This window comes from Stegostoma tigrinum, unplaced genomic scaffold (assembly GCF_030684315.1).
Source record: "Stegostoma tigrinum isolate sSteTig4 unplaced genomic scaffold, sSteTig4.hap1 scaffold_234, whole genome shotgun sequence".
Classification (NCBI taxonomy): domain Eukaryota; kingdom Metazoa; phylum Chordata; class Chondrichthyes; order Orectolobiformes; family Stegostomatidae; genus Stegostoma; species Stegostoma tigrinum.
Genome location: NW_026728168.1, coordinates 308,332 through 324,590, shown reverse-complemented (window position 1 = coordinate 324,590; position 16,259 = coordinate 308,332). Strand labels below are relative to the sequence as shown.

The window sequence follows — 16,259 nt, the reverse complement described above, 5'->3', positions numbered from 1 at the left end:
TCGGGATGTGTAGATTAGGTGTGTTAGTCATGGGAAATGTACGGTTACTGAGGAAAGGGTCGGGGAATGAGTCAGGGTGAGATGCTCTTTGGAGGGTGGCTGTGGACTTGTTGGGTCAAAAGGGGCTTGTTTCCACACCGTAGGGATTCTATGATATGGAAGTATCTTTTGAAGTGGGCATTCATGGGTATGCTGTAACAGAGACCTTGAAATACTACACAACAAATATTTGGAACTAGACTGTCAATTCAGACATAGCATCAAAAAAGGTCATGGAAGTTGTCACCGATATAAAGCAGGATTGATGAAAATCCAGCAGGAAATGGTGTCAAAAGGCACAGTATCTTTTCTTCACCTCCAGTTATTTTGTCCAAGGCACTGGATGCTGGCAGGATTGAAACATTTAAGAAATGCTTCACAAATCACATATAAGGACCTGCACATCTTTGAACAATGGGAGGAAACTGCAGCACCTGGCAGAAGCCCCTCGCAGACGCGGGGAGGACGTGTCAGTTCCACACAGATAGTTACCCAAGACTGGAATCTCAATTGGCTCCCCAGTGCATGAGCAGCTCTAACCACTGAGCAACTACCTTGCCCAGAAGGGGTTTTATAAGCGCATACATTATTTCCATTAATAGTTGGGGTAAGACAGATCCAATCCTCTATGTCCAATCAAAATAACATATCGTAGATATCATGACAACAATCATAAATGATTTTGAATAAGTAAATCAAAAAAATAGAAATTGTTTCCAAGCCTAAATACTAAATATGGTGCAGTTAAGATGAATAGCGCAACAACAAAAAGGCCATATTTTATGTGACCATCGGTAACACTTGAAAACTTGCAACAATATAGTCACCAGTAGAGATCTGGAGTGGTTTGATGATGCACTCCTTCATACACTGGAATGAAACTCCAAAGATCACAAATTCTCCTTCAATACCGTGTTATAACAGTGACTGCATCAACCTGTGTTTATGGGCCTGACTGGAAACCCACACAACACGCACAAACAAAAATATAATCTAAGGTGATAGGAGAAATAAATGTATGTATGCAACGTCTTTGAAAAGCAATCATTTCTAGCGGATGCAAGCCCATAAGGAATCTCGTTTCGCAGATTATATTCATTTGCACTGCAGTTCACGCCAGTCAGAATCAGTTTTCGTTTCATGACAGATAACTAAAATGTCCATTACAATGAACTTTGTTTGATCAGAAGATTTTAAGTAAGGACTATGTCTTGTGTGAGCTGACGGCATTAGGGGATGGAGAAGGTACGCTCACTGCTGGCATCTTGACACCATTGAATGAGCAAGCGTGGACGCAAAGGTTGTAACAGGTAACAATTGTACAGGCAATATCTTTTGAGCTCCTTCCGAGCAGGCCTGTAATACTCTAAAGCTGTGCTAGACCCTCACTTACTCCACCTTACGTACGCTGCCTTTTTCTTTTCGACAAGAAGCACCTCTGCACCCCTGCACCCGTCATCCAAGGCTCCTTAATCTTACCCCTTCTTACCTGTCTCAGAGGAACAAATTCATACATCACTCGCAACAACTGCTCCTTGAACAGCTCCACATGTCTGCTGTGCCCTTTCTGTGGAACAATTGCTCCCAATCTGTAGTTCCCAACTCCTGTCTGATAGCATCATAGTTTCCTTTTCCCCAGTTAAATATCTTCCCCTGCTAACTGCTCCTTTCCCTTTCCATGGCTGTGGTAAATGTGAGGCTGTTGTAGTCACTGTCGCCAAAGTGCTCTCCCACCACAAGATCTGACACCTGTCCTGGCTCATTGCCGAGCACCAAATCCAAAATGGCCTCCCTCCTCGGCCTGTCCACATACTGAGTAAGGAAACCCTCCTGAACACACCTGACAAAAACGGCACCATCCAAACCATCTGCACTCAGGAGGTTTCAATCTATATTGGAAAAGTTGAAGTCACCCTGAACAACAACCCTGCTACGTTTGCACTTTTCAACTATCTGCCGGCCAATGAGTTCTTTGATCTCCCAACTGCTATTTGGGGGCCGTAGAAAACCCCCAGTGAGGTGACTGCTGCCTTGCTGTTCCGAACTTCCACCCATACTGACTCAGTCAACAAACCTTCCTTGGCAACCTCAGCCCATACCACCGCAGTAGACGAGTCCTCAAAGGTTCTTTCAGCCGCCATCATACTGTCCTTGACCAACAAAGCCACACCTCCCCATCTTTTACCACCTTCCCAGACCTTAATCAAAGATCTAAACCCTGGAACCTGCAACATCCATTCCTGACCCTGCTCTATCCATGTCTCCGAAATGGCCACAACATCGAAGTCCCAGGTACCTATCCAAGCTGCAACCTCACCTAACTTATTCCGGATACTCCCGGCATTAAAGTCGTCACACTTCAATCCAGCTTGCTGTCTGCCAGCACACTCCTGTGACAGTGAGGTCCTGACCATGTCCTCCCGACGCTCATCCTCCTGTGTACCAGGACTACACCTCAGTTTCCCATCCCCCTTCTGAGCTCGTTTAAATCCACCCAAATGGCACTAGCCAATTTCCCACCCAGGATATTAGTGCCCCTCTGGTTCAAGTGGAGACCGTCCTGTTTGTCCAGGTCCCACCTTCCCCAGAATGAGCCCCAATTGTCCATGTACCTGAAGCCCTCCCACCTGCACCATCCCTGCAGCCACGTCTTCAGCTGAAATCTCTCCCTGTTCTTTGCCTCGCTATCACGTGGTACGGGTGACAAACACAGATGACCACGCTCTTTGTTCCAGCTCTCAGCTTCCACCCTAGCTCCCTCAAATCCTGCCTGGCATCCCTATCCCTCTTTCTACCTACGTCACTGGTGCCTATGTGGACCACGACTTGGGGCTGGTCACCCTCTCCCCTCAGGACCCTAAACACACTATCCGAGACATCACGGACCCTGGCTCCTGGTCGGCAACACACCAATCGTCAGTCTCTTTCGTTCCCGGCAAATCTTCTATCAGTCCCTCTAACTATTGAGTCCCCAATGACTATCACTCTCTTCCTATCCCCGCTTCCCTTCTGTGCAAGAGGGACAGACTCTGTGCCAGAGACCTGCACCCGACTGCATGCCCCTGGTAAGTCGTCCCCCGGAACAGTATCCAAAACCGTATACTTGTTTTTCAGGGGAGCGACCGCAGGGGATTTCAGGGGAACGACCACAGGGGAAGGTTGGTCGAGCTACACCGGGTAAACGTACATTTTTGGCTGAAGAAACATGTGTTTCAATGTGAGCTAATGGAAGAAGCCATGGAGTCAAAGCTAAACATTTCGACAGTAAGACAACCATTCTTAAAAGCAGCAGACAGCATGAAAAAGAAATCAGCGGCTTTAATATCCGGTTAAAATTTGTGGAATATCAGATGGAATTTTCTTATTGACTCCATTGTGCAATCATATCGATCTAAAAATGTTAACTGCATTAATTAATACTAACCAGAAACGGACTTTGTAGTAAATGGTTTGACTATTTTCTGTATCTGGAACATCCCTTTTCCTTCTCCAACGAAGATCGTATCAACCTATGGTACCAAACTGTGAGTCAAACGGACGGGACTCGTGATCTTTAAGTTCCTCATCAAAACAGTCTAATTGTATGGTTCTGTGCAATAAAAGAGAAAGAATAAACATGTTTCCCACAATTTTGCTGATGTTTACGAACAGAATGCACAAATTCAACAAGTTTGAGCTGGCATGTCTGCTTCCTCCAGCCTGTTTAAACTGTTCCATTCAATGTGAAATTTGTCATAAGTTTTAGCACACAGGTCTACTTGATCTGTGCCACCACCTTCTATTAGTCAGACATGCTTTTCCCACCTTCCTGTAATACATTCCTTGAAGTGTTCAATGAGATTTTGATTTTAAATCTTATCATCATATTCTTTTGATTCTCAAGCATCAATGAATCTGATGTCGCCGCCATTCCATGCAGTGCATAGCATGTCAAACAGGAGTCTGACTCTTGCCATGAGCACTGAGGGAGTACGGGATCATAACTGTCTCATAGTTCAGAACGAAATTCTACATCTAGGGCTATGTAGAGTCATGCAGTTAATTTTATTTGACATGCTATTTCTTTTCTTCACAAATATGCTGGATTTAAAGTGATCTTCACCCTCATTTAAAATGAATCCAATATCCAACCATGTGTAAAACAAGCATATCCAAATTTTAATTGGAGTTTAGTGTTTCACAAATATATTACTTTCTTAAAAATTATATTTGAGTCAACATTATCATTTCATTCCCTGACAGCGGGTGAACTTACTTTTAAACTCCAATTTTCCTTCGGTATTAACGGAGAGGTGAGCCTTTTTGCAAGCCCCGAAAGGCTGCACCAGTTTATGCTTAAACTTACGGAACTGTAAGTTTCACAAATATGTTCCTATTAAACACTAATTCCTATTGAAGCAGTATGAAGCTAAATTCATTCAACTGGACAGCAAAAACGGTCAAAATTTTAAAAGCAAGCAACTATTTTGAAGTCACTCTTCGAACTAAATTCCATCTTGGTGTGTGAGAGTCCATAGGTTCCTCACTCTCAACGAACCATTCAACAGTCATGCAATTACTAAAACACACAGACAAAAAACATGAATGTTAACAGTCACGAAGATTTTGAGAGTGATTTGGAATTCGTACTCAATACCCCCTGGGGAAAATCTGTTCCAATCTGGATAGTACTCACTTATTACCATCCCACCTACCTTCCCCAGCACCTCCTCCCACTCCATGCTATTTGTTTCTGAGCTCCCTTCCACCCTCCATTTCTGAGGAAGGGTCCTGACCCAAAACCTCACCTTTCTTGAGCCTCTGATGCTGCCTGCCCTGCTGTGTTCCTCCAGCTCCACAATGTGTTATCTCAGACACCAACATTGGCAGTTCTTACTATCAGGAGAACTCATTCTCACCTTGTCACAAGTGATTTATACTCATTTTCTTTTCAGATTACGCATGTACATGTATATACATAGATATACATTTACACTTTTGTGCCTGAACCACTAACCTAGAGGATATTTTAAAATAGTCTCTTCATATCTGCATGAAAGAGAAATCATCAAGGTCATAACTTTCATTTTAGGAATAACTCGAACATTCAAAGTACTCACAGTCAGTGTCCCATTTCCTTGACCAGTCAACTTGATGTGAATCTTTCTTCCAAGTGGAAACTATGACAACAATTATATTTGAGAATCAAACTCTTCATTGCATCACCAATATTTCCTTGTCTGTTTGAAACATAAGATAATGAAATAATCAGGGACAGATTGGCCAACAGTGTAATTTAATGCGTGTTACAACCATTGAAGTGATCTTTAAAAAGCTGTTGTCACACAACACACCACTTTTTGAGATGCAGTGATGAACATACTTCCTGAGACGCAAATAATGTATGCCGAATTAATTCCAAAGAATACCTTTACAATTAAAAAGAAGCTAAAAATCTCTTTACATTGTGATGCTTATCAGATTGTTATTCGTCAATGGAAATCGTTCAGAACAGTTATTTATTCCCAGATGAAAAGGAAGTGTAGACATTTCATTTTCACATCTTATCCAAGAGAGAAAAAAAAACACCTTCATGAATGCATTGTCAAACAAGAAGACTCAGAAAAAAAGTCATTTGGCCCATTGAATTTCCTCCATCATTCGCTGAGATCATGGTTGATCTCATTACATTTATCACGACACAACATTTCCACCAAACCCTCCTTACAGCTAATACATAGAACATAGAACAGTACAGCACAGAACAGGCCCTTCAGCCCACAATGTTGTGCCGACCATTGATCCTCATGTATGCACCCTCAAATTTCTGTGACCATATACATGTCCAGCAGTCTCTTAAATGACCCCAATGACCTTGCTTCCACAACTGCTGCTGGCAACGCATTCCATGCTCTCACAACTCTCTGCGGAAAGAACCTGCCTCTGACATCCCCTCTATACTTTCCACCAACCAGCTTAAAACTATGACCCCTCGTGCTAGCCATTTCTGCCCTGGGAAATAGTCTCTGGCTATCAACTCCATCTATGCCTCTCATTATCTTGTATACCTCAATTAGGTCCCCTCTCCTCCTCCTTTTCTCCAATGAAAAGAGACCGAGCTCAGTCAACCTCTCTTCATAAGATAAGCCCTCCAGTCCAGGCAGCATCCTGGTAAACCTCCTCTGAACCCTCTCCAAAGCATCCACATCTTTCCTATAATATGGCGCCCAGAACTGGACGCAGTATTCCAAGTGCGGTCTAACCAAAGTTTTATAGAGCTGCAACAAGATCTCACGACTCTTAAACTCAATCCCCCTGTAAATGAAAGCCAAAACACCATATGCTTTCTTAACAACCCTGTCCACTTGGGTGGCCATTTTAAGGGATCTATGTATCTGCACACCAAGATCCCTCTGTTCCTCCACGCTGCCAAGAATCCTATCCTTAATCCTGTACTCAGCTTTCAAATTCGACCTTCCAAAATGCATCACCTCGCATTTATCAAGGTTGAACTCCATCTGCCACCTCTCGGCCCATCTCTGCATCCTGTCAATGTCCCGCTGCAGCCTACAACAGCCCTCTACACAGTCAACGACACCTCCTACCTTGGTGTCGTCTGCAAACTTGCTGACCCATCCTTCAATTCCCTCGTCCAAGTCATTAATAAAAATTACAAACAGTAGAGGCCCAAGGACAGAGCCCTGTGGAACTCCACTCACCACTGACTTCCAGGCAGAATATTTTCCTTCTACTACCACTCGCTGTCTTCTGTTGGCCAGCCAATTCTGTATCCAAGCAGCGAAGTTCCCCTGTATCCCATTCCTCCTGACCTTCTGAATGAGCCTACCATGGGGAACCTTATCAAATGCCTTACTGAAGTCCATATACACCACATCCACAGCTCGACCCTCATCAACTTTTCTAGTCACATCCTCAAAAAACTCGATAAGGTTTGTAAGGCATGACCTACCCCTCACAAAGCCGTGTTGACTGTATTTGATCAAGCCATGCTCTTCCAGATGGTCATAAATCTTATCCCTCAGAATCCTTTCTAACACCTTGCAGACGACAGACGTGAGACTTACCGGTCTATAATTGCCGGGGATTTCCCTATTTCCTTTCTTGAAGAGAGGAATTACATTTGCCTCTCTCCAGTCCTCAGGTACGACTCCAGTGGAGAGCGAGGATGCAAAGATCTTCGCAAGTGGCGAAGCAATTGCATTTCTCGCTTCCCAAAGCAGCCGAGGACAAATCTGATCCGGGCCTGGCGACTTGTCAATCTTCATGTTTGACAAAATTTTCAGCACATCAGCTTCGTCTATCTCTATCCATTCCAGCATGCACACCTGCTCTTCAAAGGTTTCATTCACTACAAAGTTGGTTTCTTTCGTAAAGACAGAAGCAAAAAACTCATTTAGGGCTTCCCCTACCTCCTCAGGCTCCACACACAAGTTCCCTATGCTATCCCTGATCGGCCCTACTCTTTCTTTGACCATTCTCTTATTCCTCACCTAAGTGTAAAATGCCTTTGTGTTTTCCCGGATTCCTTCTGCCAAGCCTTTCTCGTGCCCCCTCCTGGCTCTCCTCAGACCATTTTTGAGCTCCTTCCTTGCCTGCATGTAATCCTCTCTAGCTGAACTTGACCCTAGCTTCCTCCACCTTATGTAAGCTACCTTCTTCCTTTTCACTAGAAGCTCCACCGCTCTCGTCATCCAAGGTTCCTTAATCTTACCCCTTCTTGCCTGTCTCAGAGGGACATATTTACTCATCACTCCCAACAACTGTTCCTTAAGCCGTCTCCACATGTCTATAGTTCCCTTACCATGGAACAACTGCTCCCAGTCCATGCTTCCTAACTCATGTCTAATCGCATCATAGTTTCCTCTTCCCCAATTAAATATCCTCCCATTCTGCCTAATCCTCTCCTTCTCCATAGCTATGTAGAATGTGAGGCAGTTATGGTCACTATCACCAAAATGCTCTCCCACCACAAGATCTGATACCTGCCCCGGCTCGTTTCCGAGCACAAAGTCTAGAATGGCCTCTCCCCTCGTCGGCCTGTCAACGTACTGCGTTAGGAAACCCTCCTGAACACACCTTACAAAAACAGCTCCATTCAAATCTTCTGCTCGAAGGAGGTTCCAATCAATATTAGGAAAGTTAAAGTCACTCATTACAACAACCCTACTGCGTGCACACTTTTCCAAAATCTGTCGACCTATGCTTTCTTCAATCTCCCTGCTGCTATTGGGGGGCCTGTAGTAAACCCCTAACGAGGTGACTGCTCCCTTCCGATCCAAGTAACATCCTGGTAAATCTCTGTTTCTGTGCCATGCCTTGTCTTTCTCAATATTTTTTCAGTCATCTACAAATTTAGCCACAGCACATGCACCTCTTTCCTCCAAGTCATTAATAAACAAGCACAAGAGCTGTGGTTCCTTCAGCGCGACCTCATTTCTTACTGACAAGCCAATCCTGGCATCTCTGTCCATTTGTATCGGAGATAATGGGAACTGCAGATGCTTCAGAATCCAAGATAACAAAGTGTGGAGCTGGATGAACACAGCAGGACGAACACACAGAAGTAGAAGGGCCTCGGCACGAAACGTCAGCTTTTACGCTCCTGAGATGCTTCTTGGCCTGTTGTGCTCATCCAGCTCCACACTTTGTTATCTCTGTCCATTTGCCTGTTCTTTCTATTGGACATGAATCATTGGATATTTCGTTCCCAACACTTATCCCCTAACAACCACCTCTCTGTGATACCCAGAGTGATGTATCTGTCAATTTCAATCTGCTCCACAAACTCATTCACTTTGTTTCATACACTCCCTGCAATTCAATACAAGATCTTCAGTCTGGCATTTGCAGCCACCCTTCTTATCTGCTGCAGCTGAAGTGAGATTCCTGACCATTTCGATACTTTTTGTCCTATTACTTGCTCTGGAAACTTTGCTGAGCACTTACCAGCTTCTAACTCTTTCCACAATTTTCCATGCAACTGAGCTCACCCGCTCCACACTTTTTATTTTAACGCCCTACCCCAAGACCGAGCTCTGTATTTTGCCAGGACACTTGTCCCAAAATGATTCTCATCGAGCCTATAACACCAGAACGACTCCCTCCTTCCCCATACCGATGCCAATGTCCCATGAATTCAAACACATTTCTGCCATGCCACCATTTGAACAATGCATTTGCATCTATAATTATGCTCACACCGTGCCAAATTGCTCAGATAATAATCCAGAGATTATTACCATTCTGGTTCTGCTTTCTCATTCAGCACCTCAGTGCTCATAATCCCTCAGCAGAACCTCCTTCCTCTTTCTTCCATATCAATGGTACCTGTGTGGACCACGATAGCTGGATTTCTACTCTTCCCACTTCAAGTTCCTTTGTAGCCGAGATGGAATATCCTGAACCTGGGCACCAGGCAGGCAACACTACTTTCGAGACTCTCGATCCTAGTCACAACGAACAGTGTTCATTCCCCAAACTATACTACCTCTGATTATAACTACATTTCACTTTTTATCCCCTCTTGAACGTCCCCCTGTACCACAGTGCTACAGTCAGTTTACTCATCTTGCCTATACCCTGCACTCTCATCCACACAGGAAGAAAGAATCTCAAACCTGTTAGATAAGATCAAAGGCCAAGGTTCCTTCTGCACTACATCCTGGATCCTTCCATCTGCCCTGTTCTTTGTCACAGTCTCACGTCTCTGGCCACTGACCGAGTTTCTTCGAGTTAATCTAAGGTGTGTGACTGCTTCCTGAAGCAGGGCATTCTCTGGTAACTCTGCCCCACATGATTTGTTGATTGGTCGAAACTGAGATTCCAGTTCATCAACCCTGAGCTGGAGTATGGGGTCTGACCACTCCCCCATCATGTAGGTATAAATCATCATCTGGCCTGGCATCTCCATTTCAATTACTTGGATCTTAATTTGATTTGAAAACATTCTGGTCTTTTAGTTTGTAGCCTGTAAATATTTCTCTGATTTACTTTCAACCTGAAAGCTACCGTTAGTAGATTCTTAAACCAGTAGCGATCACCAACCAATGAACCTGGTTCACCCTCTCGGTCCCTGATTCTGGCTTCAATTCACCCTGTCTCAACAAAAACTGCTTACGAACTATCAGGCAAAAAAAAGCAAGCAAATGGCACCTCTTACCCTCTGCACTGACTTGCCACATTGCCACCAACTTCCCCAAAATATATATTCATTTGGTGCATTTCACTCGAGATGTGATCTCTCCTTCCAGGACGTGCAAAGCATACTGAACCATCGCAATATACTACCTTCAAAACCTCAGCTCTTAGCTTATTACTTTTGAGTACATTCTCAAATGCTTTCTCCAAGTCCAAACACAACACATGTACTGGTTTTCCTCTATTAATTCTCCTTCCAAAACTTCCTCCAAAAACCCAAACAAATTAGCCAGACATAATTTCTCTTTCACCAGGCTATGGTGATTCTGTTTGATTAGATTCTGATTTTCCAAATGTCCTGCTATTATTTTCTTCATAGTTGATCACCGCATATTTCCAACAATAGATGTTAGGCTGTTTCGATTGTAGTTATCTTCTTTTTGCCTCTCTCCTTTTTAAATAGGAATGTCACATCAGCATTTTTCCAGCCCTCAGATGCTTCTCTAGAATCTAAACCTTTTTGGGAAATTACAATCAATGCATACACCGACTCTGAAGCTCATTGTTTGGAATCTTAGAAAGTCAAACAGCACGGCAAAGAGTCTAATCTGCTTTCACTCCATTAGATTGTCTCCTGCTACTTCTCTCATGGTAGTGATGGTGTGGTAGTGATGTGTTTAATTCCTCCCTGTATTCTTTACTAATAAGGGGATCCTTGAAGTATCTTCCACTGTAAATACTACCCTTTTCTCATTGTCGTTGTTCCTTGATTTAAAAATTAACCTGGCCATCTCAGCCGTGCATATAATTAATGGCATTACCTCTAAAACCTTCTCTGCCAAAGTGTTCAATAGATTGCTACAACCTGAAAGAAGTAATTCTTCCCCTAAATTAATAGGCAACCAATTTGAAAATGTGGCCTCTGGTCGCAAAATCTTTCACAACGGGAGTAATCTCTACGGATATACACTATCAAGCCTCTTAAGAATCTTAAATGTTGAAAAAATAAGATTTTTTTCAATCTTATAAACTCCAATGAATGTCGTCTCAGCCCGCCCAACATTCCTAAGCATGGCGATTCCCTCCGCCATTTCCGAAATCAACCCAGTCAACATGAGGTGTACGGCCTCCGCAGCATTCACTCTGTGGCCGTAGACGACTTATAAGTTACCATCCTGCTGCTACTTCTCGACTTCTACTTGCGATGCAGTCCTCTGTCCATCCTGACATACTACCCTTGAACACGTGGGCTCTTTTCTTTTGAGACACCTTATGAGCTGTACCTTATCAAATGCTTTGTTGAAATCTCAATGTACTACATCATCAGTAATGTTTGTTTCCTTCTCAAAGCACTGTAGCAAGTTTGTCAAGTATTATTTCCCCTTTATGAAAGGATGTTAACTCTGTAGGATGTTATAGCACACTAAGTACCCTGTTATTTCATCTTTCATTGCCGGCATGAACATCTACCCAGGTTGACCTAAATTGGCAATACTTGCTTGCTATTTTGTCGAAGTATTTTTCTCATCATGGTGTTATGTTCACAATCTTTCAATCCTCTGAGAAGTTTTCCCAATCTAAGGATTTTTGCGACATTATCATCAGTGCCTCCATTGTATCTGTAGCTGCATTGTTCAACATGAGAGGATACAACTCATCATACCCCTTGGATATTTTCTCTACTGATTGGAGTCATGTTTGGAATTCTGTGCAGTGACATTCACTTTTAACAGTTTGCTAAATACTACCAGGAACAGAAATTGTGATCCAGCTGCAACTAAACGAAAGCTTTCAGCACGGAAGAAAGTATTTGAATTCATTATGACCCGAATAACTCCTGAAAAGGGCAATACAATTTGCCTCAGTCCATAAATGTTCTTTCTCCAACATCCTGAGATGCATTATCTGTATTTCTTCAAATTTACCACAGATTCTGTTTCAATCACCCTTTCAGCAATACGCATGACAACATTTCAGCATTCTTAGTCCCCCTGTAGCCTCCGTTGCACATGTGCATTGTTGGACGATTATTTGTTTGTGTGCCTGCTTTTTTGCTCAAATGGTTAAAGGTAAGTTGGTGTTCTTTTGTCATCAGAGCTATTGCCTCCTCATTCTCATCTTCCTTGTTTTATCCTGTGCTGGAATATTTAATTTGTTGACATATCTGAAATATGTTGTTGAATGGATTGGGTTTTGTAACATTGCATTCCCCATAGACCATCTACCGATATTGTTGCTTGTTCGAACAGTTATTAACTTGCAGAGTGGAAAATGCAGTTTGAAAGCAATGGAACATTATCGATGAAGAAGTTGATGCATTAATTGCTGCGATCTTCCAAACTACAAACTCACCTTCAATTCTTTCTCGGTCAGAGCATTATGCTGGCGCAAATGAATCGTGTTCTCAATGGGACTTCCAAAACCATGGAATTGAATTTGCATGTTGATTTCTTCTTCCCTCTTCAGAAATGCAATGTCGTATCGTGATGAAGCTTCCAAGGCAATGATTGTGTCCTTCAATGAAGGGAAAAGTGACTTTTAGATTCATGGAAATATTTCAGTACTTCCACATGCATGAAAAGCAAACATTCTCCCTGCATGCTGACAAGTCTGCAAGACTAGGGCATGACCCAGTCTCATTTTATCGTATCTTTCTGATTTTACATGCCACGGGATAATCATTCAGGCGTAACAGAAATGTTGATCATGGAAATTTATCAGTGTTTTAATAAATAATGGCAAATTTTCAACATCCTGCAAGTGTATGAAGGCTCAATCTCGTGACACCTTGCCTGCTGCACAAAGACATTCTTACACTGCTTTGAACGTTGGGGCTCAAACAAAACACAATCATTACACAAATGCATCAACACACTACTTTCAATAGGATCTGGCGCAGGCTTGGAGGGCCGAAGGGCCTGTTCCTGTGCTGTAATTTTCTTTGTTCTTTGACCACATAAAAAGGAAAACAGAAGTGTATAACAGTCATCAAGGGAACAAGAGTCCTTGTAGACGCACTAACGTCAACCAGGCCAACATCCCCAGCACTGAGGCACTGACCATCCTCGATCAGCTACAATGGGCTGGACACTTCATCTGTATGACTGACACGAGACTCTCCACATGTTCTCATCCCAGCTTCAAAACAGCAGGTGCGACCCAGATGTGCAGAGGAAGCACTCGGTGATAAACTCAAGTCCTCAATGGTGAAGTGCGACATTCCTGCAGACACCTGGGAATCGCCGGCCTAAGACGGCCCAAAGCCTGAAGAGCACCTGGGAAGGCATCAAACACCTCGAGGCTTGCCTTTGGAAGCAGCGGAAGCCATGCAGCCACACCAACACCTCCCTCACCCCTTCCCACGACTGCCTTCTGCCCCGAGTGCAACAGAGCCGACGGTAGCTGCATCGGTCTGTACAGCCGGTGATCAATTCAGCCTGAGAGTGGGAGAGTGTCATCCATATCTGCGAGAAACCACCATGATGATGATGTATAGTGTGCAGGGGCATCTCGTCATAGCAATTCAGAGAACAAATACAGGGCAAGAGAACACTGGTGACCAAGATTAGGATTAGGGAGAATCTCACAATCTTCTCCAAGTGTCTCAGAGGGAAAGAGAAAACCCAGGGAAAACCAGGTCTCATTAGGGATGAAGAGGCAAATGAATGGTTTGAACTGGAGGGCAATTGTCAGGTGTTAAACGAGAACTTCACATCAGCTTTTACATGTGAGAAGGAGCACACAATTCTTGGACAGAATTAACAGAGGCTGGGGAGATGTTAGGTGTTTCGGTGAATTTAAAATTGGACAAATCCCAGGTTTGGATGAGGTGTATGCCAAGATGCCCAGGGAGATGAGAGCAAAAATTCCACTCGCCCTCATACAGAGCTTTCAAAAGTACCAAAGGACTGGAGAACAGGTAACATAGTTCCACTTATCAAAATGCGTGACAAACATAAAGCAGAGTATTACAGACCGGTGAGTATCACATCAGTAGATAAGAAAATATTGGAGAAAATTCTGAACGGCAGACGTAATTTTCATTTCAAGAAGTGGGGTCTGATCAGCGATCGTCAGCATAGTTTTGTCAGAGGGAGGTCACGCCTCACAAACTTAGATGATTCTTTCAAAGAGGTGACAGAGTGTGCAGATGAGAGTTGATGTAGTGAAAATAGATTTCAGCAAAGACTTGGACAGGGTCCCAAATGGGAGCGTGGCAAAGAAGGTAAAGCTCGGGGGGTCCAGGAAAATACAGCAAGCTGAATCCAAAGTTACAGATTGGTCAAATGGGCAGGTCAGTGGGAGATGGAATGTTAACCCTGATCAATAAGGCAATTTGGACAAACTAACAAGGCAAGGAATCATTCAAAGAAATGCCAGGACACTAGGAAGGTCAGAGGAATGGTGTGATCTTGGGCTACTCGGCCACAGATTCCTGAACATGGAATGGCAGCTTAAAAGGACAGTTCAGAAAGCATATGGCTCAAGAGCTGTACAGGACTTTGGTTAGGCCCCAGCTGAAGTGCTCAGTGCAGTTCTGGTCTCTCCATTATAGAAAGGAGGTGTTTGCATTTGAGCATGTGTGGAGGACATTCATCAGGATGTTCTGAGGGGGTGAAGCATTTTAACTCTTGGGAGAGTCTGGATAAGTTTGCGTTAGCAATAACTGCCAATGCTGGAGTCTGAGATCACACAGTGTGGAGCTGGAGGAACACTGCAGGCCAGGCAGCATCACTGTTGCCGATCTCTGATTAAGGGTCTAGGCCTGAAACATCAGCTTTTGTGCTCCTGAGATGCTGCTTGGCCTGCTGTGTTCAGCCAGCTCCACACTTTGTTCTCTTGGATTCTCCAGCATCTGCAGTTCCCATTGTCTCTAGCATCACTGTTTGAACTGGATAAGGTTGGATTGTTTTCTTTCGAGTAGAGAAGGTTGAAGGAGGTCCTGAAAAAATTGTTTGGATTAATATGGGTAGGGGCGAGGTAAAAAGAAGGTCCATAATGGGGTCGGTCGGGGGGCGGTGGTGGTAGAGGAAGAGATACATACATTTAAGCTTAAAGCTCAGAAGGAATTTCAGGAAGGAAAAGACACCCAGAAGGTGCTGGGGGTTTGGAATTCATTGTCTGGGACTTCAGTTGAGGTGGATAATCTTTTCACATTAAAGAAAAAGGGTTGGTACAACACTTAAAATGAAATAACATTCAAGGCAATAGGCCTATTGCTAGAACATGAGCTGAATGTCAACTTAGTGTGGCTTCAGTGGTTACAGACACAATGGAATGAAGTGCCTGTTCAATTCTGTAGAATTCTCTGATTCTATGATTCTGGAGCAGGGAACAGTGAGTGGACAGCACGGGACAGTTCACCTATCTTCTCCTTTATCCATCTTCTATCTGCCTCCCCACTTCTCCCTATTTTTTACAGAATCCCCTTCTCCTCCCCCATTTTTGAAGAAGGGTCTCGACCCGAAACGTCAGCTTTCTTGCTTCTCTGATGCTGCTCGGCCCGCTGTGTTCATCCAGTTCGACACCTTGCTCTCTCAGATTCTCCAGCATTGGCATGTTCCTACTATCTCTTGAGGAAACTTACTTGTTTTTGCACCCAACCTGTGGTGAGAATGTGGAACGCACTGACTGTGTGGGTGGTAGAGGCAGAAAGCATGATAACATTTAACAAGTCTGTGATTGGGCATTTGTGATGCCAAGGCATACAAGGCTCTGGGTCGAGTGCTGGGAAATGTGATGAGAATAGTTCGGGACTTGCATCTTGTGAGGGCACATACAATTTGCTGAAGGGTCTGTTCCATTGCCATGGCACTCTATTATGCTGTCCCTCAATGATCCTGTGACAAGCAAGTGAAGGTTTACAGAAACAGGTACTTTTCAAGGACAATGCCAAAAGGAAAAGTGATGCACAGTCAAAGTGCATGTAAGAATTTAACAAAGGATTAACACCATTGAAGAACTGGAATTTGTGCCAATGCACCAAACCTGCAGATGAAAATGCAGTGCCCAGTTTGATTGCAAACAGCAACAACCACCAGTTAGTAACATGATCAATGGAAATATCTGAATGCCTGTTCTTG

General features: G+C 43.7%; 1 long non-coding RNA gene across 2 annotated transcripts in view; it reads right to left on the bottom strand.

Moving 5' to 3' along the window:
* Positions 1-16,259, bottom strand: part of LOC132207972 (uncharacterized) — a 177,859-nt gene that overhangs the window by 26,191 nt on the left and 135,409 nt on the right. Inside the window, exons 1-3 of one of the 2 annotated variants that reach the window (XR_009444054.1) lie at positions 12,529-12,663; positions 5,139-5,198; positions 3,464-3,628 (exon numbers count right to left, since the gene is read on the bottom strand). The exons of the other annotated variant lie outside the window; for it this stretch is intronic. This is a non-coding gene — a long non-coding RNA (uncharacterized LOC132207972). Of the gene's footprint in view, positions 1-3,463; positions 3,629-5,138; positions 5,199-12,528; positions 12,664-16,259 lie in introns of those variants that run through there. 2 annotated transcript variants of the gene reach the window in all.